Source organism: Sorex araneus, chromosome 2 (genome assembly GCF_027595985.1).
Source record: "Sorex araneus isolate mSorAra2 chromosome 2, mSorAra2.pri, whole genome shotgun sequence".
NCBI lineage: Eukaryota > Metazoa > Chordata > Mammalia > Eulipotyphla > Soricidae > Sorex > Sorex araneus.
Genome location: NC_073303.1, coordinates 133581868 through 133609608, shown reverse-complemented (window position 1 = coordinate 133609608; position 27741 = coordinate 133581868). Strand labels below are relative to the sequence as shown.

Below are 27741 nucleotides of genomic sequence, written 5' to 3'. Positions count from 1 at the left end.
TCAGGTGAGCCTGACCCGGAGAGGGTTACCGGGGTGTCGGGTGGCAGTCCACTGGTCAGCAGGGAGCAGAGTTCGTCCAGGAGCGGCTAAAGTTCCGGGCTGGAGAAGGTCGCTCCTGTGTCGATGATCAGCGGGGACTGGAGCAGGTTTGAGGTAACTGGCGTGGACCCAGGTGGTGATCCCATCCACTTTGACTGCAGTTGGGATTGTCAAAAGGATGACGTACGGTCCTTTCCACCTGGGCTCCAAGTTCCGGGCTTGGTGGTGACGGACATACACCCAGTCACCTATAGAATAAGAATGGGGGGACACAGGGCCAGGGCGGTAGGTCTCAGAGAGCCCTTTCCAGATATGTTTCTGGATGGCCTCCAGCGACTTTAGCCACGGCATCAGTAAGGCTGAAGGCACAGTAGTGACCCCCAACCCATGCTCAGTCATAAGTCTGAGGGGGGGAGGTCCCCCATAAAGGATCTCAAATGGGGTAAGGCTTCTTCTAGAAGAAGAAGGGGTGTTCCGAACACGGAAGAGAGCAAAAGGGAGGAACACCATCCAATCCTTTAAGCCAGTCTCTAATGCCAATTTGGTTAGAGTCTCCTTGATTGTCCTATTCATCTACAAAAGCTAGCAAATACCTGTTCCCAAATAGGGCGGGGTGACTTCCGTGAAATCCACTCCCCAATAGGTGTCTGGGTGATCTCGGCTCCGTGTGCCATGGGCATCTTCAGCCTGCCTTGCATTTACCATGGTGCAGGCTTCACAGGAGGTGACAATGTCCTGGGCAAGCTCCCTTGCCCGCCCAGGCGGAAGGACAGGCAGATTCTGGTCCTTAAGCAGTTCCAGGAGCACTCTGGTACCTAGATGAGTCAAACGGTGGGTAAAGAGAAGAAACTCGCTTACCTTGGCCTCCAGTTCCTCCTCAGAGGTATATTCCAGAGTCGTCAGGATGTTGGCGGGGGACGCAGGGGGTCCTGAAGTGCTGCTGCGCGAGCCTCCAAGTCTGCCCACCGATTGCCTCCAGCGACTGGGTTGTCACCTTTCTGATGTCCGGGGCAGTGAATAATTGACAGCTCCTTGGGTAGGTGAATAGCATCCAGTAAAGCTAGGATTTCTGATTTATGCTTGATCTCCTTGCCTGCGGACGTCAAAAGTCCCCTTTGCTGGTAGATGGCGCCATGTACATGAGCTGTGGCAAAGGCATAGCGGCTATCAGTGTAGATGTTGGCCCGTTTCCCTTTGGCCAAGCGGAGCGCCTGAGTCAGGGCTATTAATTCTGTTTTTTTGGGTAGAAGTTCCGGCAGGAAGGGAGGCAGACCAGACGGTGGTCTTAGGCCTTACCACTGCCGCCCCAGCTCTCCGCTCCCCCTCTTGCAGGAAGCTACTTCCGTCGGTAAAGAGAGTGAGGTCGGCTTGAGGCAGGGGCTCGTACTGTAAGTCCGGTCGAGGCCCGGTTTCCTCTGCCAGGATATCCTAGCAAGAATGCGCTATGGGCTCGTTGGTCTATTCAGGTAGCAAGGTGGCAGGGTTAAGGAGAGTTGGGCTGCCAAAGTAGACCCAGTCCTTGTCCAATAGCAGGCTCTGGTAGTGAGTGATGTGGGCGTTCGAGAGCCAGTGGTCGAGGGTTGCCTGATCACACTTCCCAGTGTGTGGGTGGCTATCAGGGTAATTTTTTGCCCCAGAGTCAGTTTGTCTGCATCCTTTGTTAAGAGGGCTGCAGCAGCAATCACTTTTAAGCAGTGAGGCCACCCGGCTGCTACAGAGTCTAATCTTTTTGACAGGTAGGCAACAGGCCGCTTCCATGGGCCCAAGCATTGAGTTAGCACTCCCCTGGCCGTCCCATTTCTCTCTTCCAGATATAGGGTAAAAGGTTTCTCTACATCTGGTAGGGCTAAGGCTGGGGAACTGAGTAGGGCTTGCTTAATCTTATCAAAGGCTTCCTGCTGGGGTTCCTCCCATTTGAAGGGCGTTTCTCCCTTGGTGAGAGGATTGAGGGGGGTGGCCAGGTTGGCAAAGCCGGGTATCCAAAGGCGACAGAACCCCACAGTCCCCAAAAACTCACGTAGCTGTCTCTTAGATCGGGAGGGTATCTAAGTCAGTTTTCTTTCTAGTCAGCCACCTCTTCCCTTCCTTAATCTTATACCCCAGGAAAGTTACCTCAGTTTTGCAGAGCTGTGCCTTTTTAGCAGAGGCATGGTAGCCTAACGATGCTAGAGTCTTAAGCAATGCTTTGGTTCCCGCCTCACATTCAAGCTGAGTTTCGGCAGCGAGTAGGAGATCATCAACATATTGCAAAAGAGTAAGAGAAGAATGAGTGGCTTTGAATACCCTTAGGTCCTTATGCAGGGCTTTATCAAAGAGAGTGGGGGAGTTCCTAAAGCCCTGAGGTATTCTTGTCCAGGTAAGCTTCCCTGAGATACCCTCTGCAAGGTCTGTCCACTTAAAGGCAAAGGGGTTGGCTGTCAGGGTGCAAGTGGAGACAAAAGAAGGCATCCTTCAAATCTAGAACAGTATACCATGTCCAGGAAGGGTTAAGGGTGCTCAGGAGATTGTAGGGATTGGGCACAGTTGGGTGGATTACTTCCACTCTAGCATTGACTTCCCTGAGGTCCTGCATGGGTCATTGGTCCCAGGTTTTCTGACGGGAAGGAGGAGAGTATTCCAGGCAGATTGTCAGGGAACTAAGCCTCCCTGCTGTATCAGCTTAATTATGTGAGGCTTGATCCCTTCTTTCGCTTCCCTGCTCCTGGGGTACTGCTTGATTTGAATTGGAGTGGTGGAGGTCTTTAAGGACACCACAATAGGATGCTGGGCGACTGCTAGCCCCAGACCAGCAGTTTCTGCCCAAGCCTCTGGGAAATCCCTGGTCCAGGATTCCAAACTGGTGATAGAGTCAGTCAATGTAGGATTCTCATAGAATTTGTACTCGTCCTCCAAAGATAGAGTCAGAGTATTTATTCCTGGTGGTGTCAATCCAACTTTAGTTTGGTCTACTATGGGGTTTAAAAATTGAATAAAAAACCTGATTCCGTGAAGGTAATGCGGGCCCTTAGTTTGGTGAGCAGGTCTCTTCCCATCAAAGGAGCTGGGCAGTCGGGCAGGACCAGGAAGGAGTCATGCACCTGGCCATTTCCTAAATTCACTGTCCTTTTGGTGGTCCAAGGGCGGTAGTGACTCCCATTTGCGCCTCTGACTAGGGCTCATTTAGGGGAGAGGGGGCCCAGCGGCTGCTGGAGGACTGAATAAACGGTGCCTGTATCCACTTCAAAATTTATAGGGTCCCCTCCACTTGAAAGTTTATCCTGAGCTTGGGGAGGGGATCCAAGCCCCATCCCCCCCAGTCATCATCTTCCAGTGCCAGCAGTTCAGTGGCTTGCGCTGGTGGGCCTGGTTGCCGAGTTGACAGAGGTGGCTTGCCTTTTTTCTTGGGGCAGTCCCACGCACAGTGGCCTCTTTCTTTGCAGTATGCACACTGGTAAGGGGCCAGGTTGGGACGACGTATAGCTGGTTGTGAGCCCAGGTTTCCTGTTCTACCTTCCTGGCGGGCACCCGCAGCCCTACCTGTGTTTACTACCACGGCCAAGATCTTAGTCAGTTCTCTGTTTTCCTATCTCTCTCTTGTTCCTTTTTATCCTGCTTTTTCTCTCTTTCTTTTTCTCTTTCCTGTCTTTCCCTCTCCTCTCTTTCCCTTTCTCTTCTCTCCTCTTTTTCTTCCAGGGTCTCCCTTTTATTGAATATCTTGTTAGCCTTTTTCAGTAGATCTCTAAGGGACATCTCCTGTAAACCCTCCATCCTTTGCAGCTTCCTTCTTATATCTACAGCAGACTGGCCTATAAAGGCTATGGTCACAGAGGCCTGTTGTTCCTCTGAGGTAGGATCGAACGGTGTGCATCTATAAGCTTCAAATAGTCTTTCTAAAAATACAGAGGGACTCTCTTCCGGTCCCTGCACCACACTCCTTACTTGGCGTAAGCCCACCCAAACTGGTGGGCTTACGCCCAGAGTCCTGGAGATTGGCCGCTAGAGTCTGGCGATAGATTTGGAGGTGTCTCCTACCTTCAGGTGTATTCGGGACCCATTCCGATGGGTCAGAGGGGAGAATTCATCAATTAGGTTCGGCAGGATGGTAGGGTGTCCGTTCAGTCCTGGAACATGCTTACGGGCGTTAGTTAAGATGCTTTCTTTCTCAGCCGAGGTCAGGAGGACAGAAAGAAGTTGCTGACAGTCATCCCAGGTAGGATTATGAGAATTCATAAGAGGAATAATAAGATCAGCAAGGCGGGAAGGATACTCCGAGAATGAAGAATTATTATTCTTCCAATTATAAAGATCGGAGGAGGAAAAAGGCCAATATTGAAGAGTTGGCATTCGCCCGCCTGCCCCGTCGGGGATGTCTGGGCCAAAAGGGCGTAAGGGGAGAACAAAAGCCTCTGCCTCATTTCGATCATCAGGGGATCAGATGGCCCGTCCACGGGTCCCGTAAGCTGGTCCTGATGGGGAAACAGAGGAATCGGGAGGCGGTGCAGAGGCAGAGAAAGGGGGATCTGTTGGAATGGGAAGAATGGGAATCAGCGGGGGCAGAGGTTGAGGTCCAGGTACCGGAGGATATGGAGGCGGCTCCTCAAAGAGGAGGAGGTCCTGAGACTCCGGCAGAGGGAGATTTAGTTTAGGATATAGAGGTTGCTGTGGAGGCTGTAGAGCGATCAATGTCAGAATCGGGGTAGAGGCAGAAGTGGGTATGGGAGTCAATATGACAGAGGGGGGTAAGAAAGGTTTAATCCAAGATGGCGGATTTTCCCAGAGTTCCTGCCAGACCAGGATATAGGGTTCCTGGTCTGGATGCCCATCTGGGCGAGGTTTATAAATGACTCCTTTCACCTGCAAAATAAGGGAGAGGTGAAAAGACCCCTCGGGGGGCGAGTTAACCTTAAAAGAAGGCCATTCTGAAGAACAAAAAGTTTGCCATTTACTTTTCTTAACTATGAGAGAGATCCTGAGCCCTTGAGCGAATTTCAGACCAGTGAGAGAGATTCAGAGGCAGCGGGGTGGAAGATGACTGTCCCATCCTCAGGAGATCTCTGTAGAGACGGAGTCCGATGGTGATCCAACCTAAAACAAAACCAAACGCAAGCGCTTGTCCCTTAGGGGACTTCAGAAGGAGAGAGAAATAGTAAAGCGGCCGATGTTCAGATTTCCTGGGATAGACCAGACGTAGATCCACCGGACCTACCAGATAGGAGGCAAGCCAGGCATCCCTGGGCCCCCCATTACCCTCTGGGGCGTCCCCCAGGGCTGTAGCTAGTGTCACCACCGGACACGTCTGTCAGACACAAAGCTACTTCAGATCCCAGGAACGGTATACCACAGATACAGAATAATTGTGCACATAAAGTCGGTACCGAAAAAAAAAAAATAGGCACCAGTACTTACCCCAAAGAGAAGCTCAGGACTGTCCTTTCCGGCGTCCCTCAGGCAGAGTCATATCTTGGTGGGACCTCCAAATGTTAAGGTCGAAGAGACCTCGAGCAGATCTCTACCTGGGGAGGTGCGATGAGAGGAACGAGATTGAGGCAACTCTTTCTCCAAACGCACAGGGTTTATTCAAGCCAACGTGCCCGGACCCTTCAACTACAGAGCCGAGAGTCCCAAACCCAAAAACCAAACAGTTTTTGTACCCTTTTGGGAAAAAAAGGGGAAATCACACATATTGGATCAAAGGGAATCACACATATTGGATCAAAGGAAATCATACCTATTGGATCAAAGGGAATTACACCTATGTCACTGTTATTGAACACCTAGGTTGATATGGAATCAACCTAGGTGTTCAATAACAGATGAATAGATCAAAAACGTGTTGTAGGTACAAACAACAGAATATTAAGCAGCTGCAAGAAACAATGAAGTCATGAGATTTGCTGCAACATAGTTGGAACTGAAAAATATCCTGTAAGCCAGAATAAGAAACACTAAAAAGGACAAACTCAGTTATCTGTGGTATGTAGAATAACTGGGTGAGAAAATGTAGTAAAAGTGGGGAAACCAGGATCACTCTGAGATTAGGAAGCAGAAATATAGAGAAGGAAATAAATCAAGGGTGAAGTAAGATGAGAAAGGGAAGCAATGGGGGAACAGTGGTGGAGGTCCCAACACACAGTGATGTGGGAGAGTGGTCTCATCATACATGCAAATACAGACTCAGTAACACTGAGAGCATGAGATCTAAGCTGCAACCACTGGACTTTGGAATGGGCCTGTCAATATGGCAGGTGGGGCAGAGATCAAAGGTGCATTGGAGATAATAGAGACAATCAACATGAAGAAGCTGGAGAAATAGCCAAAAAGGCTTGAGTGGATCCCTTGCATGTTCAAGGCCCTGAGTTATATTGTTGCACCACACAGTGCCCCAGTCATCACTGAACATAGCTCCAGTGGCCCCGGGTCACAGCAAGGGTGGTTGTGGTGACTCCCAGCACAGCTGTGTCCTGAACAGTGACACATCACCGGTCTGAGTGATGTGGCCCATACTACTGAGTTGAGCATCACTAGCAGTGGCCCCAGAGCTGCTGAGATAGCTGGGGAAACACCCTCCCAATACAGAGCAGTAAAAATAGAAAAACACGGGGATGGAGGGATAGTTTACAGGGTCAGGCATTTGCCAGCACCTGGCTTACTTGGGTTCAGTCCGGACACCAGATAGTACCCAAGAACTATCAGGAGTGATTGCTAAGTAAAGGTCCAGGAGTAACCCCTGACCACTGCCAGATGTTCCCCCTTCCCCCCAAAATATCATGATCAGAAATAAAAGGGGAAGATTAAATATATGAAACAGAAAATCATGGTATCATAGAAGACTAGATTTTATGCTAATAAACCAGATAAATTTGGAAAATAGATATTTTTACAATCTTAAAAGTCTCCAGTGGTGAGGCGGCATGGCCTCCAGGGTGACATGCCCAGCAAGCAGCCACAGTGAACTAGGAGACCCCTTCTCAGCTAAGGTACCCACAGAGCACCTAGATCTGAGGGGACCCTGTGGTTCTAGAAGAGTGCCAGAAATAGAATTCTAACCTAAGAGTGGCATCATGTGGCCCCTTCCCCACAGGTACAGTAGCATTGGGGGGCATGGCCTCTGGAATATTGGCCACAGTTATTTTCCCCTTTCATAGTGCTTTTCATTTCTCATCCTCCATTACCTGATTCTTACAAGGACAGCCTTGCTATTCCAAACACATAAAGCCAATAGTCCACTAGCCTATTCCATTCAAAATACTCCACAAACTCAACAAAACAGCAGTGAGCACAAGAATCGCAACAGGTATAATGTAAAACAACAACAACAACAAGAAACTGAAACTGCATGAAAAGCCCCACATAAGTCACATAGGAGCATCAAAGAGGACATTAGTATTAATGAAGGAGTAAAATCATTGACCGAGCTCATCCAGAATTCTCCTTGCAGCAAGAGGAGGGCACTGATAGCGAACTGTAGGGATCCACCTCTGGACTTTTTCAGCAACATGAGGAAGCAGCGCAGATCCACAACACGAGGACTGGTTGAAGGAAAGAGCCCAAAAGCCTCAATTGGGAATACCCACATAACAATACCTTCAAAAAAGATTTCAGAGATTAAATGTTGAGGGTGTTCAATGAGCTCCAAGAAACAGTGGAACATAAATCCAGTGTATTAAAGAAGGATATGAAGAGACAGTGAATGGATAGCCAATAAAATGCAGGAAGAAATGAGAGCATAATTAAAACAGCTACTAACAGAAGCATCACCAATAAAGCATTCAGTAGAGGAGATTGAAAACTCAGTGGATGCCCTCAACAGAATGACAAAGCCAAAGTAGGAATCAGTGGGCTTGAAGATGAGCTACAGAAAGCATACAGGGAACAACAGAAAATGGAAAAAGACCTTAAAATGGGTCAAAAATTGAAAGAGAGTCTTAGGAGAAGAATTCAAAAAGGAAAGCATAAAAATATTCGTAGCACAAGAAGGACTATTATTCCACAGTAAAGGAATAACAGTCAAAGATATGCTGAGTAGTTCCTAGAACTGAAGAACACAGGCATCCAGATCCAAGAATCTAAAAGAGAATCAGCTAAAAGAGACCCTAATAAAAAGACTCTAAGATATATCATAATCAAAATTATGAATGCCACATACTGCAGGCAGAAAAGTCAAAGAGGAATTCGTATACAAAGGAGCACTCCTTGGGTTTAGAGCAGACTTATCTGAGGAAAAATTCTGAGCCAGAAGACAGTGGTGGGATATAGTAAAAAAACTCAAAGAAATGAATCCTCACCAGGTGTACTTTATCTGGCTAGATTCTCACTCAAACTCTAAGGAAACATACACTGTTTCATGGATAAACAGCCACTCAGGAATGTCACACACTCAAAACCAACATTAAAAGAAGGACTGAAGGAGCAACTGTAAGTCAAGGCTAACTCCACAAAGACAACAAACCTCTACAGAAAGATGTCACAAAACCCCATGACAATAATCTCTCTCAATGTAAATAGGATAAGCGCACCAATTAAGAGACAAAGAGTGGCAAAACAGATTTTAAAAATGTACCCAACATTCTGCTGTCTACAAGAAACACATCTGATCAGACAGAACAAACACAGACTCAAAAGTCAATAGATGAAAAACATTCCTTCAAGCAAACCACACCTTGAAAAAAGCTGGGGTGGCCAGTCTTGTATCCGACAACATAGATTTTGGTTGAAAAAGATTAGAGTGAACAGCGAAGGCCATTTTTTAATAGTCAAGGTATATGTACATCAAGAATAAATTACACTCCAAAACAGATACACACTCAAAAGAGACCAGCAAAATACTCTAAACAATGGCTAATAGATTTCAAGGAGCACATTGATAGCAATAATAGCAGTCAGAGACTTCAACACAATCTTGTCACCTCTGGATAGATCAACAAAACTAAACTTCTGCAGGGAATTACTGGCTCTGTAGGAAAAATTGAGAGAGAGAGAGGGATAATTGGTGTATACAGGGATTTTTATCCTCCAAAACCTGAATACACATTCTTTTCCAGTGCACATGAAGCATTTTATAAGATTGACCATAAGCAGAGCTTCAAAGCATACCTTAATGAATCAGGAAGAAGGAAATTGTAACAACTATCTTTTCAGTTGATGATACACTGAAGATAGAAGTTAATTGCATACATAAACAGAGAATGAAAAGGGGGACATCACAACAGAAATCAAGAAATTCATAAGTTCATCTAAGACTGCTTTGAAAGTCTGTATGTCACGAAACAAGACAACCTAGAAGAAACAGATAAACTTCCTGATTTTTATACTCTCCCATGAATGAACAAAGAAGATTTAGAGTACCTGAATAGACCTATCACTATCAAGGAAATTGAAACAGTAATCAAAAGGCTTCCCCAAAACAAAAGACCAGGTCCTGACGGATCACTAGCGAATTCTTCCAAACATTTAAAAAGGACCTATTGCCAGTTCTTCTCAAGCTTTTCCAGGAAATTAAAGAAACAGAAACTCTCCCAAACAGTTTCTTTGAGGCAAATATCTCCATAATACCAAAAGCAAAATAAGACACCACTAAAAGAATGAAAACTACAGGTTGATATCTCTGATAAATATGGATGCAAAGATCCTCAACAAAATATTAGCAAATAGAATCCAAAAACTGATCAAAAAGATTACATACCACGACCAAGTGAGATTCATCCCAGGGATGCAAGGATGGTTTAACATTAGGAAATCAATCAACATAATTCATCATATCAAAAAAGAAATGATAAAATTTATATGATCATATAAATGGATGCATAGAAAGCATTTGAAAGGATCCAGCATCTGTTTATGATAAAAACTCTCAAAAATGGGCATTGAAGAAATCTTCCTCAATATAGTCAAAGCTATCACCACAAACCTATGGCAAGCATTATTCTCAATGGGGAAAAGCTTAAACACTTCCCTCTAAGATCAGGAACAAGACAAAAATGCCAACTCTCACCACTCCTGTTCAATTTATTGCTGGAAGAACTTGCAATAGCCGTTAGGCAAGAAAAGGATATTAATAACATACAGATAGGAAGGGAAGAAATCAAGCTCTTACTATTCGCGGATGATATGATACTATATATATATAAAGAACCCAAAAGTCTCTCTCAAGAACCTCCTCAAAACTATACACTTGTGTAGTAAAGTCGAAGCTACAAAATCAATGCCCACAAGTCCATTGCTTTCCTATACGCGAATAATGAGAGAGAGGAAAGCGACATGAAAAAAATCAATCCCATTCACAATCATGCCCCAGAATATCAAGTACTTCAGTATCAGCTTACCTAAGGAGGTAAAGGACCTCTACAGTGAAAACTAAAAAATGCTATTTCACGAAATAAAAAAAGGCACGAGAAAATGCAAACATATCCCCTGTTCATGGATTGGGAGAATTAACATTGTCAAAATGGCAATACTCTCCAAAGCATTACACAGATTCAATGCAAAGCAATTCTTGGGAACAAGAAGATGGGAGGCATCACCTTCCCCAACCTCAAACTCTATTACAAAAAATTAATAATTAAAACAGCATGATACTGGAGAAATGGCAAGAGTAGCAGACTGATGGAACAGGGTGGAATGTCCTTACACACGCCCTCAAATATATGATCATCAAATCTTTGTTAAGGGAGCAAGAAATGTGAAGTGGAGTAAGGAAAGCCTCTTTAACAAATGGTGTTGGCAAAACTGGATAGCTATATGTAAAAAAAATGGGCTCAGACCTTTACCTAACACCATGAACAAAAGTCAGATCAAAATGGATTAAAGACCTCAACATCAGACCAGAATCCATAAGATACATTGAAGAGAAGGTCGAAAAAACCCTCCACGACATTGAAGCTAAAGGTATCTTCAAAGATGACACACCACTGACCAAGCAAGTCGAAACAGAGATAAACAAATGGAAACATCTTAAACTAAGAAGCTACTGTACCTCACAAGAAACGGTGATCAAAATACAAAGACAATATAGAGAATGGGAAAGGATTTTCATCCAATACCTGTCTGATAAGGAGTCAATATCAAGGAAATACGAGGCACTGGTTGAATTCTACAAGAAGAAAAATCCAACCCCATCAGAAAATGGGGTGATGAAATGAACAAAATTCTCTCAAAGAAGAAATCCGAATGACCAAAAGGCATATAAAAAAACCCTCTTCATCACTAATTATCAGGGAGATGCAAATCAAAACAACAATGAGATATCATTTCCCATCACAGAGACTGTCACGTATCCAAAAGAACAAAAGCAACCAGTGTTGGCGTGAATGTGGGGATAAAGGGACTCTCCTTCACTGCTGGTGGTAATGCCAACTGGGTCAGCCTTTTTGGAAAACAGTAATGGATACTTCTCAAAAAATTAGAAATTGAGCTCCCATTTGAACCAGTAATACAACTTCTTGGAGTATACCCCGGAGATGCAAAAAGTACAGTAGAAATGAGATCTGCACTTTTATGTTCATTGCAGAACTGTTTACAATAGCCAGGATCTGGAAAAAATCTGAGTGCCTGAGAACAGGTGACTGGTTAAAGAAACTTTGGTACATCTACACAATGGAATATAATGCAGCTGTTAGAAAAGATGAAGTCATGAAATTTGCATATAAGTGGATCAACATGGAAAGTATCATGTTAAGTGAAATGGGTCAGAGAGGGACAGACATAGAAAGATTGCATTCATTTGTGGGATATAAAGGAACAGAATGGGAGACTTACCCCGAAGGATATTAGAGATGAGTACCAAGAGTATTTTTTCATGGCGTGGAAGCGGGACTCATATGCTGGGGGAAAAGGCAGCTCAGATAGAGAAGGGACCATCATGCAAAGGGTGCTTGCAGGGCCCAGTCGAGATGGGAGATGCGGGCTGAAAGCAGACTATAGACTGAACATGGTGGCCACTCAATACCTATATTGCAAACAACAACACCTAAAAGGAGAAAAAGAGAGCAAAAGGGAATGCTCTGCCACAGAGGTGAGGTGGGGGGGTGGGATGGGGTGAGGTGGTGGAAGGGATACTGGGATCATTGGTGGTGCTGAATGGGCACTGGTGGAGGGATGAGTACTCAATCATTGTATGATTGAACCATAAGCATGAAAGTTTGTAAACTTGTATTTGTACCTCATGGTGATTCATAAATTTTTTTTAAAAAATTTAAAAACAAAACCACCAAAAAACCAAAAACAAAATCTAGAAATAGAATGTACATTTGACCCTGCAATTCCACTTCTGGGAATATATCCCGAGGACACAAAAAGGCGCAGTAGAAATGACACCTGTATCTATTTGATCATTGTAGCACTGTTCACAATAGCTAAAATCTGGAAACAACCTGAGTGCCCGAGAACAGACAACTCGATAAAGAAACTTTGGTACATCTGGAATACTGGTACACAACATTTTGGTACACAATGGAATACTATGCAGCTGTTAGGAAAGGTCAAGTCATGAAATTTGCTTATAAATGTATTGACATGGAGAGTTTCGTGCTAAGTGAATTGAGTCAGAAATACTGGGATGGAGAGAGAAGTACTGTACTCATTTGTGGAGTATAAAAAAACATAATATGAGACTAACACCCCAGGACAGTAGAGAGAAAGGCCAGGAAGATTGCTCATTACTTAGAAGCCTGCCTCATGAGTGGGGGAGAAGGCAACTGGAATAGAGAAGGAACCACTAGGACGATGATGGTTGGAGAGATCGCTTGGGACAGGCTATGTGTGCTGAAAGTAGATAAGGAACCAAACATGATAACCTATCAGTATCTTTTTTGCAAACCATAATGCCCAAAAGTAGAGAGTGTGAGTGAAATTGTCTGCCATAGAGGCTGGGGGAGGGGTGAGGGTGGTTGGGGAGGATACAGGGGACATTGGTGACAGAAAATATGCACTGGTGGAGTGATGGGTATCTGATCATTGTATGACTGAAACTCAATCATGAAAGCTTTGTAACTATCTCAACACAATTCAATAAAAAAAAAGAAAAAACAATTCATAGGGAGAACAATTCTGGGATAATCTTATTAATATGTGGTATGTATAGAAACAAAGCAAGGGAATGGACAGAGTTCAAGTGCAAATGAAGCCTTGGATCTCTGACAACAGAACTGAAGTGACTAAGTGGAGGGAGGCAGAGACTGGGCCGGGGATCTATCGAACAAATGAGAAGGAAACTAGGTTTAGTGGGGAGGGCTCTGGTGGTTATTGTGAAGTAAAGGATAAACATGTTATCTTAATAATAACAAAAATAATCAGTTTTAAAACAAAGGTAAAACAGAAAAAGTGCTGTGGATGTAGAGAAAAATATATCCTCATGAATTATTGGTGGGAATAGGAATCGGGTGGGTCAGCCTCTATGGAAACAGCATTGTGATTACTAAAAAAGAAAACAAAAAGGAAAAAGAAAAGAAAGGGAAAAGAACTATAAAAGGGCCAGGACTTCTCTTCCTATGTTATTTGTGTATCCAAAGAACATGTAACACCTACACTAATTGTAGCACTATTTATAAGAACCTGTATCCAGAAACAGTTCAAGTGACCAAAAATATATGAGTGAATAAGATCATTGCTATATATATATCTTTATATATACATGTATTTATATGATGGACTACTACTCAGCTATTAGAAGAAATGAACTCTTACTTTTTGCTACAACAAATGCTTGAATGGAACTCGAGGGTGTCATACAAAGCGAAATGAAAAGAGAAAGAACTGATCACCTCACTCATAGGTGGTATATAAAACTATAAGGCAAGGGAACAGTGTTCACTGAATCGAAACCTTTACAACTGAGATAACTTAGAGGAAAATGAAAGAGAAACCTGCTCATTTCTACTCTGAAAGCCTTTTGCCTTGGATACAGAGTTTTCTAAGGGACAAACATTGCATAGAACCCGCGAGAGCAAGGGATGAGCTGTGCCACAAGAGAAATGGAAGCTTCTCAGGCCACAGAGCTTCAAGCACTCAAACATGCCTGTGACTTTTCATAGAAGCAAGGACATCACTTGAACTTGTCCCTGGTTGCTTTTCCCTAGGTCTGAGAGATCATTACCTCCCCCAATACAGAAAACGCACAAAATCCTGGAGCTGGGAGGGAGGAATCATCAACTTCTCTGCACCGTGCATTCCTGCCAGGGGGCAGGAGGACAGCGCCTCACACAATCACTGTCTGAGAGACAGTCAAAATTACTCTGTCTTCCTTTCTGAAGGAAACCCCTAAACCCCTTCCCTGTCTATCTTTTCCCTGAAATGTTCTGCAGCCCTAAACTCACACAAATTTATTCAGGGTTGCTTTTATGTATCTGCCATCATGGGAGAGAAAAATCTAGCTAAAAATCTTCAGAGGATAACAACAACTCTGTTATTCGCCTCTGAGAACAATATCTATAAGGAAAGCATAGGAAAGGATTCACAGGTCATGTCTACTGAGCTTGCATCGACATGGATCTAGTGAGACAGAGCATCTGTGAGGCGAGAGAGAGTAGTGGGGTCTGGGGCAGCCAAGTGTCAGGTATGAGCCCTGCTTTAGCAGGACTTGCAGTTTTCCAGTAAAATTTGGATATCCTAGTTATTCTTGGTGAAATTTTTGAAAGTTTCTATTCAATATTATTATCATGATAGTGGATAAGGCAGGCAACTCCCTATATGCCACATGGGTGGTGCTTATAAAAGGTAAGCTATAGGGAGGAGAAGGGCAGAGAAGGAAAGATATTGAGAGACAGACGGGAAGCAATGGGAAGCAGGGGCCAAAGAGATCCAAGGACATGCGCAGTGTAAAAGCGTAAAGCTAAATATCCAAACATTGACTCAAGAGCACTGAACCAAGTGATCCAAACTTTAACAACCAAAAAGAAAAACGTGCCTGTCAAGGTGGCAGGAAGGGGCTGAGGGTAGTGGTGATGGGAGGGTGCCTGGGAACCTTGGTGCAGGGAAAAAGATGCTGGAACATAGTATGTCAAATACCCAACTATGAATAACTTTGTTAATCATGGTGCTTTTAAATAATATTGATTATTTAATTTTAAAGGGTAATCTGATTGGTCTTTATTTAGGTGATTTGATGATCATTCTGTGCAACCAATTAGGTGGATGGTTTTTTAAACCCTCAGGGCTTTTTGGTATTGTTTCATTAGGGAGCCATACCCAGTGGTGCTCAGGGCTTACTCCTGGCTCTATGCTCAGAGATCGCACTGATGGGGTCAGGGGACCATATGGTACAATGGGGTGAACCCCGGATGGCCATATCCAAGGAAAACTCCCCACCTGTTATAATATCACTCTGATCCCTTTTAAATCCTCATTAATCTCAGGCATAATTAATCAGAAACAGAAACAGGGACACAAGAAATATATAAGCACAGGTCATGAGTTTCTGGCTGCTATGGTCTGGAAGAGAAAGAAGATACTATGATAAGCTGCTAGACAGGAAAAGAGCTGCTGTGGAACAGAAGGCGGGAGAGATGCTACAGAGAAGCTACTATTGCCTGGCACTCCTGGGTGGTGGGGACTCTGGAGGGGCTGCTAGGCCCCCTTCTGAGCAGAGGCTGCTGTTGGCCTCCCAAGAGCTGTGAGTAAAGACCCGTAGCCCTGAAGATACCCAGTGGCTGCAGTGTCCCTGACTCACCATCCCAAGCTCCCAGAAGCTGCTGTTTCAGGTCCTTTCCTCTGCTGACTGCACTAAACCCTAGGAGAGGTGAACACAGAGTGTGCAGATGCTAGCAACCCAGGATTAGCCTGTGAGCAGCTAGAGCCGCAGGGAAGTTTACTGGAGACCCAGGACACTGTACCCACAGATGGAGCCTGCACCTGGGGACACTAATCCCTGCCATCCCACAGAACAAACAGTGACACTGGGATGAATTGCCTGACTCAGAAAAGAGATTTGCATAACACAACCCTGACATTTCCTTTGAAACTCCCACTCTTCACTGGATGCCCTGTCTTGAAAGCAGTTTTTCAGTATATCATGTGCTCACTTGTCAAGACTTTGATCTTCTGCAATCAGGGTTTAGAGAAGTTGCTAAGAATAAGGAATATGTGTAACCCTCAATATTCAAGCACTAAAGACACAGCCCAATGAGCTGGGTATAAGTAGCCCAAAAAAGAAACAAAGTATTCAAACACTGTGTCCCCAGAGTTAGTCGTTCAGCCTCTGCAACTTATACTCTTGCATCTAGTATCTGTTAGTGGACAGTCCAGCAAAGAATGAGTGAAGAAGACACTACTCTGATTCTAGAATTGAAATAGTATTAGCAAAGTTACCAAGACGCTGCTTTCCTCTATCAGCTGAAGAGGGCCTTCACTCTGGGGCCAAGCTGACAGTAATGCTACTCGTAGCAGGAGCAAGCTAAATCCTGCCAGTGACATCCTCAAGTGCTCAGGAATTTAGAATTTCATTTGTATTAAAAGTGTCATCCACTACTTCTCCTATCACTGTGTCAGCTCCTGTGTCCTGGGGATGAGCAAACTTTTCTCCTAGGAGAGGCACATGAGGCAAGAAAGGAATTCCGAGAGCAGACACCGCCAGCCTAAGCACTCCCCAGACTGGCAGCAGCAGAGGCTGCAGAAGAGCTTTGGGGCTGGACAGATCCTGGGACTCACACATCTCTTGTCCCTGAGTGGCACCCAAGGAGACCATGACCACAAACGACATTACAGGATGAAAGGAGCTCGCATGCCTGCCCATGGCATGCACAAGCACTGCCAAAGAAAGCAGCTCAGTGCTCGTCAGGTTTGTACCAGGAGATGAAGCTTTCATTGTGTTGAACAAGTACTAAGTACGAGGATGGTGTGTGATATTCAGTAACACTGAAATCTCCTTACCTAGAAGGGAGTGTGGGGGAACTTAGGTCTCAAAGCTTAACTAATGCTGACTGTAGGGATGAGGAGAGAACAAGTGACCACTAATAGAAATAACATGCATAATCTTGGCAGTGAAAGGGATGCTTGCAGGTTACACAGAACAAACCAGCCTCACCCGGGTTGTATCAGGGGAGCTGGGGACTTTGACACCCATGCTCCACACACACCATGGCAGAAGCCAGGCACTACCTGTGCCCTCCTCTACCCGGGAACAGCTGGCCCAGGTTCCAGCCTCCTTGGTAGTCTCAGTGCTGTCTCAGGACAGGGAGAGAGAGCACCTCACACCAGGCCCTCACCATCCTCCTGTGACCCAGCTTTCAGGCACCAAAAGCTATAAATGTCTTAACTGTCATGTGTAGAAGCTGGGAGGTGTGGGATCAAGACTGTTTCTTGGATATGAAGTTGAACACTTAAGCCCAATCCCCGCTTTAGCTTTCACCCTTGCCATTTCTTTGGGCCTCATTTTTTTTTTTGCTTCACAATCCCTCCAGTGCTAGTGAGCTTCCTCATTTCCTCTGCAAGCTTGGTACCCAGGTTCTGGATGCTGTCCAGGTTATTCTTCATGAACAGGGAGAGGTCCATCAGATAGTCCAAGTCCACGGGTTAATCTTCCACCTGTCAACTTGAAGCTGGAGTTTAATCTTGTCCCCTGTGCATTGTGAAGTATGAAGTGTGTTTGTGAGCGCCTGACCTATGTGTGGAGGTGGGTCTCATGGATTTCATCAGGGACTCGGCCTCTCAGAATAAATAATTTTCATGGAAACAAAATGGCTGAAGGGATTAAGAGTGATATGGATGGAGCTATAGGTTCTCCTTCTGCATACTTGCCTTAAGCATACTTTTAAGGAAACCTGTTAACAACCAGTCACATTCATATGGTTCTGTATTCTCAGCACAAAGAACTTAGGGTTAAGGGTGAAGTCAGACAAATGGTGGAGACTTTTGTGTCAAAGATCTAGACATAAGTTGAGTGAGAGAGGTTAACAATCATACACCAACTTCAGAGAAAGAACCACTCAAGACAGGGTAGTGGCCCAGATGAGGAGTGTGTCATGGTGTTTGTGAAATAGAAGACAGGAAACAGAAGAAAAGAAGGAAACAAAAGAAGGAAAAAGGTTTCCCTTATGGTAGGTATAACACAAAGGGGCATAGAAATGTGTAGGGAGCTGCTTTACAAGCCTGGCTCTTATTTCCTAGTAAAACAGAGCCTGGCTCTTATCTTCTGATCAAACAGAGGCTTGTAACAAGGTTGCCACTATGGTCGCCATTTGTTTCTCAATAGCCTCCCAGCAGAGAGGTATAAGTATTGTAACTGCCAGTAGAATAAACTCTCTTCCTCCTTCTTGCTGCTTTCTGGCTCTTCGTCTGTTCATTCGGCTGCATCCCCTCCTCAGCCCCACAAAGGGTCCTCCCTGCTGGACAGGACGGGACCCCCACAGATATGCACAGGGCAAGGGAGAGTGGGGGCAGGGGGTGAGCAGAAAACTGCATTTTGGCAACTATTTTAAGCTCCAAAAGAGCCCCAGAGAGAGTTCATTGGCTAAGTATCTGCCTTGCAGGTGTGCAACTATTAAGGTCAATCCCCAGCATACTCCCTACATGCACTGAGCATCATCTGATGTCACTGCCATTTGGGATTCCTGGGCCCACAACAAAGACACCACAACCAAGTGTGTAGCACAGCACAACCAAGTGTGCAAGCACAACTCAAGTGAGTACCCCCCCTCCCCACCACAACCAAATGTAATCATGTTATGTCAAATGTCAACATGACATTGTTGTAATCCAGTCATCATGAGAACATTGAAGGGATGGAGAACTAAAATGAAATACTGTTTCATGGCTGGAGAGATAGTAGGGCCTAAGGCATTTGCCTTACATGCTGCACCCCCTTTTGATCTCTGGCACTACATATGGTCCCTCAAGCCCACTAGAAGTTATCCTTGAGCACAGAGTCAGGAGAAAGTCCTGGGTACCTAAGTATGGTCAAGAAACACCCTCCAACATGCATACACAGATTCTGGAGAAATAGTACAGTAGGTATGGTGTTTACATTGCATATGAATAGACTTAGGTTCAATTCCCAGTGGGCCACATGTTTCACAAACCTGCCAGGAGTAATCACTGAGCACCAAGTCACTCAGAAGATAGCCTTGTGCACACCTGGGTGTGTCCCCAAAACAAAAAGTAGCAGAAATTTTAAATAAATACATATCAATGGTAAAACGTCATTAACACTATTTTAAACCACAGAACCTCAATTTTCAAAAATGTTTTAAAAAGAAAAAATACCAAAAACAGATCAATTGAATAAAATATCCCCCAAACACAAAATTGCCTGTCTGCCACGGCTCATGTTTCTACCCATCTATCAAACCACAGAAGTCAGATTTTAGGCTCATCTGACACTTTGGGGCAACACATACAATTCACATTCACTGAAAATTCTAAGTATGGAAAGGTTGATGCCAACTATTAGCTGCATAACACACCACAAAACTTTTTTTTATCAAGTACAGAAATTAAAAATTAATTTTGCAGGGACAAAGGAAATAGAACAGAGGAAACTTGAGATTAGGTCCTCAAGACTATCCCTATATATGTCTCCTGAGTACCATCAGGATTGATGCCTGAACATAGATACAAGAGTAAACCTGCACACCGCTAGGGGTGGCCCATAAAACAAACCAAACAAATTTAATTTTGTTTTTCCCCTGAAAAATAGGATAGCCAGCAGATAAGAAAGGGTGTTTAACTCTGAGAAGAACTTGAGAGACCAAGGTGGGAGATAGAGCCCCGCACCCAGGTGGGCAGAGTGACCCATGTCCGGCCATTGAGGGCAAAGTCAGGTCAGGATAATCATCCCATATTCATGGCAAGTCTCTAAAACACATGGCTTAGGATCAACCTCAAGTTGCAAGTCATACCAGGTAACTGTTTGTACTTGGGCTTCTGAGCTTCACAGAGGTTCCAAGACAAGTGCTCACCCTCTGGGGAAGACCTGCCCTTTCAGATGTGCTTTTGGGACCTGATCTTTGCTTTTTGTGGACACTTGATTATCATTTTAATATCTTCAAAAGTGATCTATATTGGTGTTCCATATTTTCTTGGTTCAGCCTGGAAGGTAATAGGAATCGAGGAATTCATCCATTTCTTCTAGGTTCTCTTTGTGGCATAAACATTCTCAAAGTAGTCTGATGATCCTTTGAATTTCTATGGTATCTGTTGTGATTTTTCCCTCTTTTATTTCTAATTTAGTTAATAAACCTAATACATGATCTTTCTTCCTCTCCCTCTTGCTCTTGCTCTCTCTAGAGTTTTGCTAGTGGTTTATCAATCTTGTTTAGTTTTTCAAAGAACCAGTTCTTGGTTTCTTTTATTGTAGGATAAAAATGGCTTGTCCTTTCTCCCTTGCTGTAGGGAGCTTAGGTTTATTGGGTCCCATCCATCACAGTGCTCCCGAGGCACTCCCATTCCTCTGTGTTTATCTTTAATATATCTGTGCTCTCTCCCCTACCGGATAATTTCTATTTCCCCTAAGCAGTACCTGTGACTTGTAAAGTCAAATTACTCTGAAATCTCTGGATATTTATTTGTAAATGAACTGTTGCTTTTCTTTTTCCCTTATGTCCTTTGCATAGTTTATTTTAGAGAGATGTCCTTTTTGTATAGACACAGGGAGACGATTAATGCTATATTTTTGTAACTTGGATTTAATGACTCTGAATAATATTTACCCCTGGGCATTTCTCATATTTTCTCGACTGCTCCAGTTGCCCTTACTTCCTAGCACCCCAAAAGAAGGGTCCTGACAAAGGGACTGTATAGACCCAGGGCAAGCTCTGAGCTACTCTGGTCTCAAAATGGGATGGGCCAAGCACCATAATATTTAACTATAAGTTAAGATCAGGGTCATGGACAAATTCTGTCATGATCCAAAGAAAAACAACTGGAAAAGGCCCCTGCTTAGGGTTAGGAAGGGCTCATCTGGCCTGAGCACTGTAGTCTGAGACCTATAGTGAGATGACCCCATTAGAGCCACCCTACAAGCTTAATGTATCTCTTACTATGTCCATACAAAATAGCTAATATTATTAAGAAGTAGAACTAAGATGAATGTTTAAATGGTTGTTGGACTAAAGAAAGGAGAAATACCCCTGTGGTATTTCATCCTTAGGGCGGTCATCTTGCTGGATGAGTGTTCATTCTAGAAAAAGCTTCCCCTAAAGGAAGGAATTTACATCTGTTGATAGTATAACCACACCTATGTGTAATTGCTACCCCAACTCTTCTTGATTTGGGGATATAACTAAGGCTGTAAGAAGAAGAATAGAGAGGGCTGGAGTGATAGCACTGTGGGTAAGAAGTTTGCCTTGCACATGGTCAACCTGGGTTCAACATTCAGCATCCCATATGGTCCCCCAGCACTGCAGGAGTAATTCCTGAGTGCAGAGCCATGAATAACCCCTGTGCATCGCTGGGTGTGACCTGATAACCAAAAAAAAAGAGCAGGAATAGGGAGGAATATGGGAGTGGGTGAGATAGAAGGAGGCAGAGAGAGATGAGATTGGAATAAACTACAACTGTCTGTCCCCTTTCTGTCCTTCATGTGTCTGTTGATGTTGGCGGCTGCAGGTGAGGGTGGGAAGTGACTCATGGTCCACCGAAAGCACGTGGTGGGAGAGAGATCATGTTTCTCACTTATTTTGTGATTACACAATTGATGTTTTGGATTGTGTTTTTGGAATTCAATAATTTCTGCTTTAAATTTTATTATTTTCTGCCTCTTTGGACTCCTTTTGTTGTTCATATTCCAGATTTTTAATATGTGCAGTCAATTTATTTATTTTCTTTTTATGTATCCTTGCTGGAGCAAGCGGGTAGGGCGATGCCTTGCATGCGGCCGACCTGGGTTCGATTCCTCTGTCCCTCTCAGAGAGACCGGCAAACTACCGAGAGTATCCTGCCTGCACGACAAAGCCTGGCAAGCTACCCATGGCGTATTCAATATGCCAAAAACAGAAAAAAACAAGTCTCACAATGGAGACGTTACTGGTGCCTGCTTGAGTAAATCAATGAACAACAGGACTACCGTTCTTATGTATGCTTGCATAGCTATGAATGAATTTTCTTTTCAATATCACTTTTGCTGCATCCCACAAATTTGGTAGGCAGTGTCCTCATTCTCACTTGTTTCCAGGGATCTTTTTGATTTCCTCTGATTTCCTCCCTAATCCACTGTCTTTATAGTAATGAGCTGTTTAATTTCCAGGTATTTAAGTTATTTTTCTGTTTCGTTTGTAACTTCTGTTTTCAGTGTCTCATAGTCTGAGAAGATAGCTGGCTTAACTTCTATTGTTTTGATTTTGTGGAGCTGTATTTTGTAGCCCAGCATGTGTGGGGATGAACAGACACACAAACACACACACACACACTCTTTTATTTCTTCCTTCAAAACAAATATTTTCTTACTGAGTTTAATCTGACAGAGCAGTATATGTTCCAGTGTTGAAGTGTTGTTTGCTATTTTTGCTGATCCCCTATTAGGTGCATATATGTTTAGGAATGTGAGTTATTTTTTGCGTACATATCTCTTCATCATCATCCCACCTTCTCCAGAGCCATGGGGGAAAGCACATCTATGAGCTGGCTTCAGGATACCACTACTGGCTTCGGAACTTCTATCTATTATTACTGACTTGATCCTTAACTTTTTGTTTCTCTTCTTGTCATAGCTCAGGGGGCAATAGTTATGAATGCACGTAGGTTGGAATCAAGTTGGTTTTCTACCAGGCACTCGGTGATGTTTCAATATACACAAATTTATCAGTAGGTTATCCAGGTTAATGTGTTGCTGTAATGAACATCCTGCTATGCTACTGCTGATTTTTAGAAAGGGCACCTACTGCTGATAGATAGACTCACTTTGTGGACCTCTCTGACACTCAGGGAGCTGCTTGTGCCACCGGGCCTTTTACCAGCCTTGCTGCCAAAGAAAACAGTCTTTCATCAGAGATTTAAGTCAGAGTGATCCCATCCCAGTGATAGTGGTTGAGAGGGAATCAATGATCCTTGTCGGAATGCAAGCAGGCCTCACACCAACTCCAGTGTGCAGAGTGAACACTCTGTTGCAGTTCTGTGCTGGCCACTCCTGTCCAGACCAGCTTTTGTGCTGTCCCTGACCTCAGAAGCTCTGAATAGTGACCTGAGCGGGCATGAATGTAGGAGCTGTGCTTCTCTCTGCGCCATGCTCAGACACCTCAGTGGCTGGGGTTGGCTCACCTATGGCACGTGGGCCTGGACATGTCCGAGGTCAGGAGACAGCCCTGGTCTTGGGACACGACCACTCTCAGTGAAGGGTCTCCAAGGTCCCCTGCAACTTAGAAAATTTTTGTTTCTAACCGTAAGGCTTAGGCCCCAAAGAAAAGCTGCTGGATTCCTTTAAACGCCCCCTTTGGGCACTAGTAAAGCTATCACAAATGGTTATTCTTTGTCTAGATTTCTTCTACCCTCTAAGAGGTGAATGAGCTTGAGAATTTCCAAAGACAGTCATCTTTTTGTGACTTTCTTACTCTCAGCATTCCTCGCACAATCATGGAGGTGCTGAACCTCATGCACAATCATGTTCCTTGTTGATGTTGTCAACGACGGCATCTTCCCATATTGCCTCAATAGTGCTAAACAGCTCCCAGTTGGTGGTCGTTCTGGGACCACCAAAACTCCAAAATTTAAGGAGTTCTCTTATTAAATTTTGCAGCCCTTTCTCCTCACTCTGAAGTAGAATTTCGCATGTATGCAATGGGGGTCTGAGCCCGTTTGGAATTTTGGGACAACAGTGACAGCGGTTAGGCAAAACTGTCAATTGAATATGATGTGGTCAATTTTGTTGTGAAACTGTCAACCGGGAGACTCCCATGTCAAATGTTTAGATTCGACCTTCTGGAACTGCGAGTTACCATGGATGGTCTTGGTCAACATGATGAACTCACAGTCTCTCACTCTGTTCATTCTATTCTAGGCCGGAGGTCCTGATGTGGAGTTTTTTGGGCTACCATCTTGGTCCTATCTTGGCATTAAAATCACAGACAATGGCCTCGTAAAGGTGTGGTCTTCTTTCTAGAACTTCTCAATTTTTTCTTCATCGTACTTGGATATTGGTACATAGGTGATAAACTGCCAGCAATGAGCCACATCTATTCAGACGTAACTGTCCTATTCGGTTTGTTAGGCATTCGAATGAATCAATGTTCTGACCAAGTTCGTGTTGACAAGGACAGACACCACCTATGCCTCTACTGTCATATGTTCCGAGGAACAGTTCTTCTCCAGCATTGAAAACGGCATGATGTGATCTATGCCTTCTCACCTCAGTGAATCAAATGATGTTCTACTTGATCTTCTTCGCTTGTATCATCAGGTCCTCGATGGATGCTTCTGATGCCAGCACATGTACGCTAAAAGTGCAGATGGTCATTTTTTAAAATTCTTTTTATTTATTTTTAAAAATTTATTGAATCACTGCGAGATAGTTATAAGCTTTCATGTTTGGGTTACAATCACACAATGATCAAACGCCCATCCCTCCACCAGTGCACATACTCCACCACCAATATCCTGGGTATACCCCTCTTTCACCCTACACAGGGGCCTCCATGGCAGACAATATTCCCCATACTATCTCTCTAATTTTGGGCATTATGGCTTGCAACACAGACACTGAGAGGTCATCATGTTTGGTCCATTATCTACTTCAGCATGCATCTCCCATTCCGATTGATTCCTCCAGTCATAATTTTCTTAGTGATCCCTTCTCTATTCCAGCTGTTTTCTTCCCTCCGTTTATAAAGCAGGCTTTCAGCTATGGGGAAATCCTCCTGGCCCTTGTATCTACTGTCCTTGTATGTCACCCTCATGTGATGTTCTTCTATACTCCACAAATGAGTGCAGTCCTTCTATGTCTGTCCCTCTATTTCTGACTCATTTCACTTAGCATGGTACTCTCCATGTCTGCCCATTTATAAGCAAATTTCATGACTTCATCTCTCCTAACAGCTGCATAGTATGCCATTGTGTAGAAGTACCAGTTTCTTTAACCAGTCATCTTTTCTAGGGCACTTGGGTTGTTTCCAGATTTTGGCTATTGAGGACAGTGCTGCAATGAACATATATATACAGATGTTTTATTGTTTGTTTTTTTGCATCTTCAGGATATATTCCTAGAAGTAGTATTGCAGGGTCATATTAAAGCTCAATTTCTAGTTTTTGAAAGACTGTCCATATTGTTTTCCAGAAAGGCTGTACCAGGCAGGCAGTAATTTTAGTACTTTGTTTTGGAAGCATAGGTTAGCCCTGAGATTTTAGGAGCCTCTCCTTTCTCAACGCTGCCATATTGGGGGCTCTTCCAGTGTTAGAGAAATTAGGCTCATTTTGGTTACATTTTTTGGCATATCAAATACACCACAGTAGCTTTCCAGCTCTTACAGTATACTGGAAAAAACCTCCTACTACTTTTGCACTAACCATGCAAGTGGAAGCAAACATAAACAAATGGGACTACATCAAACTAAGAAGCTTCTGCACTTCAAAAGAAACAGGGACCAAAATACAAAAAGAGCCCACAGAATGGGAAAGAATATTTACCCAATACCCATCTGATAAGGAATTAATATCAAGGATATACAATTGTATAAGAAAAAAAACCTCTAACCCCATCAAAAAATGGGAAGAAGAAATGAACAGGAGTTTCCTCAAAAAAGAAATACAAATGGCCCAAAGGCACATGAAAAAATGCTCCACATTGCTAATCATCAGGAAGATGCAAATTAAAACAACAATGAGATATCATCTAACACCACAGAGACTGGTACAATTCAAAAGACCAAAAGCAACCAGTGCTGGCGTGGAAGTGGGGGAAAAGGGTCGCTCCTTCACTGTTGGTGGGAATGCCGACTGGCTCAGCCTTTCTGGGAAACAATATGGACAGTCCTTCAAACACTAGGAATTGAGCTTCCATATTACCCCGCAATACCACTTCTGGGAATGTATCCCGAGGATGCAAAAAAGCACAGTAGAAATTACATCTGTACCTATATATTCATTGTAGCACTGTTCACAATGACCAAAATCTGGAAAAACAACCTGAGTTCCCTAAAACAGATGACTGGTTAAAGAAACTTTGGGTACATCTGCACAATGAAATACTATGCAGCTGTTAGGAGAGATGAAGTCATGATATTTGCTTATAAATGGATATACATAGAGAGTACCATGCTAAGTGAAATGACTCAGAAAGAGAAGGACAGACATAGAGGGACTGCACTCATTTGTGGAGTAAAAATAACATCACATGAGGCTGACACCCAAAGGCAGTAGATACAAGGGACAGGGGGATTGCCCATAGCTGGAAGACTGCTTCATGAGCACAGGGGAGAAGTCAGATAGAATAGAGAAAGGATCAGTAAGAAAATGATGGCTGGAGGCACCAGCTGGGATGGGAGATGCATGCCAAAAGTAGATATTGGACCAAACATGATGACCTCTCAGTGTCTGTGTTGCAAGACATAATGCCCAAAAGTAGAGAGAGAGTATGGGGAATATTGTCTCCACAGAAGCAGGGGGAAGGTGGGAAAGGGGGGTATACCTGGGATATTTGTGGTGGGGAATGCGCAATGGTGGAGGGTTGGGTGTTTGATCATTGTGAGATTGTAACCCAAACATGAAAGCTCGTAACTATCTCATGGTGATTCAATAAAATTAAAATTAAAAATAATTTTAAAAACTCCTAATGCTTTTGCATTACGAGTTAGTATTTCTGTCTTGCCATTGGAGAACCTACAGTCCTGGGGTTAATCGTGCATCTTTCTACTTCACTGTCATCTCCCCTAACTTCTACTGTTGTGACATCTCTGGGGAACTCTATGGAGGGAGGGAGACTGACTTCTGGCCTGTGGGCAGAGTCAGGTTTCCTGTGGTCAGGTGTGGTCATGACGGATTCTCCCATCTTACCCAGGGCTATGGGGGAAAGCACATCCATGAGCCAGCTTCAGGAAACCACTACTGTTTTGGGGACTTCTTTTTCACTTATCATTGACTTGCACCTTTTTTTTTAATTAAAAAACAATTTATAAACCTGTGATTTACTGGGTTATCCATAATACAGTTGTTTTAGGCATTAAATCTTCAACACCAATCCCACCACCAGTGTGCCCTTCCCTCCCCCAATGGCACCACTTTCCCACTTACCAATCCAGCCTGCCCCCTTGCAGGCGCAATCAAATTTACTTCATATTGTTTGTTACAGCACAAAGGCAAATGGAACTATCAAACTTTACATCAATAAGAGTCTAATTTGTGGTCATTGTTATATCTTGCCTTATCTGAGGATCTACTGTGCTGGTTGGTGGTAGTTGAGCCTTCTGTATCATTGTTTAGGCTCATTGAGCGTGGCGGTCTTCTGCGCGACTTTCCAATCAGACTTGTTGTGTTCCTATTAGGCTAATAGAAGTATGAGCATTTGAGGTATAGATCTGGGGCAATTTTATGACTTGGCAGTTTGATGAGGTTCCATTGTGGATCTGGGCCATTTCTACATCGGAACTTGTCAGGTATAGCTGCCATGTTTTCCTCTGTGTGTGTGTGTGTGTGTGTGTGTGTGTGTGTGTGTGGCAGGGAGTGGGGAGTGTGGGGCGGGGGCTGATTCAGCTGCTCCCATCTCCCATTCATGGAATACCCCAGAGGTTTCAGCCTGTAGGCCAGTCCCACCTGGAAAGATTCAGCTGCTCATCGTTTTTTGGAAATCAGATGTGAAGCTGAACTGTTTCTGAA

At 43.9% G+C, this 27741-nt stretch overlaps 1 pseudogene; it reads right to left on the bottom strand.

Annotated features, from left to right (window-relative positions):
• On the bottom strand, window positions 1-23222 carry LOC129401703 (uncharacterized; annotated as a pseudogene).
• Between the last annotated feature and the right edge of the window lie 4519 nt (window positions 23223-27741).